Raw genomic sequence first — 4029 nt, 5'->3', positions numbered from 1 at the left:
TAGTTTTTTGAATCGCAATGGTGTCGGATCAGTACTCTGTATCTGGCGATACGAGAGTTCAGGTTTCATATTCGGTATCCGGAACAAAAAAAAATGGTATCTCTGAAGGTGCGTTCACACCAACCGTTAATCACGACAGTTTACTTGTGGGGGGCCATTTGTGGTTATTCGCGTCATTTGCTTCATTTGTACTCGACGTGCCGGAGAGGGGGCGTGGCTTATTGCCCTGGAAGCCGTTATCAACTAAGCCATTTCTTTCCGCCATCAACCATGGACGAAATAACCTCTATTTCTGCTTAGTACTTGTTGTGTAAGTCCCAGATATCCTGGGAAACTAAACGCCTTCTTGTCTGGGTTCATAACATTATCTGGAGGAGCTCCGTGGATTTCATCGAGGTGTATTCACTGTGTCTAACAAGCTACACGTCTACTGTTTACTTCAGCTGTATGAACACAAAATAAACAGGTTTTGCTGTGCTAATTTGTAAAAAGTTTGAATTAATGTTTCGTTAGTTCTCTTCGCAAGACGACAAGCAAATAACTTTTTAAATACTTGTTTTCTCAATGGAGCTCAGATCGATTGGTGCTATTCTATGCTTATTCTATGCTAACATTGTAGCAGCTCCGTCAACACTCAAAATAACGTCATCTCGCCATAAATACGGCAGCGTCTTTTTCATTGTTTGTAACATATGGTTTACACACACACATTTATACACATAGTATCGTCCAATCTCTACTAATTTGAGGTATCGTAGAGCTCTGGGGGAACACAGGCGGCTACAGTATTCTTTCCTGATTCAACGGTGGGACATCAGTGATGACAGGAGGTGCTGAAAAATTTCAACTCGCTCCATCGCGAATACGCGTCACTCAAATCTCATCGCGTCAGTGCATAGACTTTACTAGCGACAATAATTTGCGCTGCGTTTGGTGTGAACACGGAATGAGAACAATACAATTATACTATTATAATACTTTTTCCCTGGAAGTAGACTGTTGCCACCGCGTTCCTTTTAATCTATAGTGTTAAATCAGTCTGTAAAATATATAAATTAATTTTTTTCATATCCTAGTGGAGCCTATGATTCACCCAGAATGCTGACAGAGACCTGAGAGACACGCTCATTCCACAAACGTGTGGCATACTGTATATCCAGAACTTCTGTTGAACTACAGTCGGCCTGGTTCCTGAAGGTGGCAGGCTGGGAATGATCAGCGCAGCCTGGATGGCAGCCTCTGGATGTAAAAGCGATTTCACATTATTTCATAGTGAAGTCATGGTGAAGCCGCAGCCAAAAGAGCTCCAGGAAAACACTGAATGGAGTCGCAGAGAGCGGAGATTTCCTCGGCTGCAGGAATGCAGCAGTTACACCGATCTAAGAGCAAGTCGCCTCCCTAATCTGGATCATGACAGAAAAACAAATGGTGTCGGGGAGGGAGCAAAAAATTAAATGAGTTTTCGATCTTTAAGGGCAGACACTACAGGTGAATAGAGCAACAAATAAAAAAGTACTTATAGATATCACCAGCAAACTTCCTCAGTTGATTGCTTATATTAAAAAAATACTTTTTGCATTACAAGTTTCTAAAAAAGTGTGTTTAAATATGCAATTTAAACATAGTCTTATCAAATATGTGCTTATCTGCAATCTGAACATTGGATAAAGCTAGGTTCAAAATCCCTGTTTAATTTTCTTGACATATAAGAGTCAACGTTTTTTTAATAGAGAGAATTATTGATATCTCTTCGCTTCACAAAAAAATAGAAAACACTGCCAACAACAATAAAAAACGTTATCTGTATTTAGGAATAAAATGTATGAATGAATGATATATGAACAAACCCCTCTGTAAAAAAAAACTTCAGAAAATAGATAGGAATGAAACAGGAAAGCGAAAAGGAACTCATTAAATGACTTAATTGTAAACATACATACATTCTGAAGACACGACAGGTGAATAAGGTAAAATAACTACTAGATATCACCATGAAACTTGCCCAGTTAGGATTAACATTAAGAGAATGACTTTTGTATTACAAGTTTTCTGCAATGTTATGTTTAGATATGCAAATCCAATAATAACTGTTTGGTGCTTTTACAAACAGTGGGTTTTGCCTGTCGAGTCAATCACAGCACTACTCGAGAGTAAACACAGCTGCGGTCCCGGTGAAGAAAGTACCCTGGCTGTATTACAGGCTGACGGAACGGATAACGTCAAATAACCGGAGGGTTTTCAAGCTGTAACGTAAATATTCATTTCAAATCAGTGCTCACGGACGACAGAGCCAGCAGCGGGTCACTGAAGCTGAGTGGAACTCCCAGTGTTTTAGGGATTGAAAATTCGGGTCTTTTGCGTCATATCTATCCATCTCTTTTTATTTTTTAACACGCTCTGGAAGGAGAATATAGTAACTTAAGCTGCACTAGCTACACTGTTAGCCTACAATGTATCCCAGTATGGACAGACTGCGTCACAATGTAACATAACATAACATACATTAAAATACAATGCGAGAGGAACGTCGGTACCTTTGGGCTACATGGCCATGCACTTCGAGGGCTCCATACTGCAGCTCAAAACTCTAGAAGAGTCCATGATTCCAGGTTGGAAAACGACAAGAAAACTCGCCACCGAGGTTATCTGGTCCTCCTTGAACTACACGTTCACACTGTATTTAGACGCGTCTTAACGGTTTAAATCCGGAGCAAGAAATAAAGTAGCGTACGTTGAGCTTGAACAAAAAAAAAAGTGGCTTCAAAATTCGAAACTCCATGCAACAGATATCCAGTGCAACGAAAACCCCATCCGAGGAGCGACCACAATAAGTATAGTATTAGTTATTGGTGTGCTGCGTTTCTCTTTCTCCTTCAGGTATGGATGATATGCTTCGGGGAGTTGATGAGCTTTCATTCGGCCGCCCTGGTCTCGGCTGCAGGCGGAGGGCGGAGCCACAATGTCCACACATTTTTTTGTCGAGACGGCTGTTTTGCCCTGAACTCCGCCCTCCCGGGCACCACTCCCCCCCCACCCCCCACACACACACACACACACTGTACGCCGCCTCCCGCGCTCCTCGTGCGTGGACAGCGATGTGGCGTGGCCTAGTGGGACCGAAGTGAACCACAGGGGCTCCGGCGTTAACGACCGTGATGAGACTGGGGACAATTTCCTGAGCATCACACATTCCAAAATGATGAATTTGAGCCATCAGGACTAATAGATAATAGATATTTACATTTTACTATGAAAACTAATATAAATAATACTACTACTCATATTAACATTAATAACAATAATAACAACATTAATAATATGTTTTACTATACTACTACTAATAATAATAATATAAATACATTTTATTTGTATAGCGCTTTAAAAAGGTTGTCAAAGGCACTTTACATGATAAAAAGCTAAAAACACAAACAGTAAAAGCAATAACAATATAAACAATGCAGAGAGATGACATCATTATTATGAATAATAATATTCATAATAATTATAATGTGTTTTAATGCATTTATACGAGTTAGATGACGCCAGCAGCGGTACCACCAGGAAGCACCACGGCGTATCTAGCAGGAGTGGGTCCAGAACCCACGGGGTCTGTTCCTCCCGTTCTCTTCCGTCCCTGCTGAGATAATTGGGTGATGGTGGTGAATCCCAGACCCTCGACCCATTGCTGGTGAGGACCCAAACCCACGGGGGAGGAGCGTGTTCACTACAAAGTAGCGTGTCCATTTTTCTGTGATGTTTTGTTAGTGTTTTTATAAAGTTCATGGTAAATAAGAATAGTTTGGACTGGTACAGTCATGTTAAAAAATACAGGTATTATTTTTGAAACGCATAAAAAAAGTGACATAATATGAAAAGGCTTTGTGAAGGCAGAAGCCAGCATTGTTCTCCAGACATACACATGGACAGAATAATGGGAGGAAATGATGTGACCTTGTTAGACCTCGGTGTAGGCCTAGACACCGTGTGTGTGTGTGTGTGTGTGTGTGTGTGTGTGTGTGTGTGTGTGTG

Source organism: Anarrhichthys ocellatus, unplaced genomic scaffold (genome assembly GCF_004355925.1).
Source record: "Anarrhichthys ocellatus isolate YVR2014 unplaced genomic scaffold, GSC_Weel_1.0 scaffold97, whole genome shotgun sequence".
NCBI classification, from domain to species: domain Eukaryota; kingdom Metazoa; phylum Chordata; class Actinopteri; order Perciformes; family Anarhichadidae; genus Anarrhichthys; species Anarrhichthys ocellatus.
The sequence above is the reverse complement of the archived record's forward strand: the minus strand, read 5'-3'. Positions refer to the sequence as shown.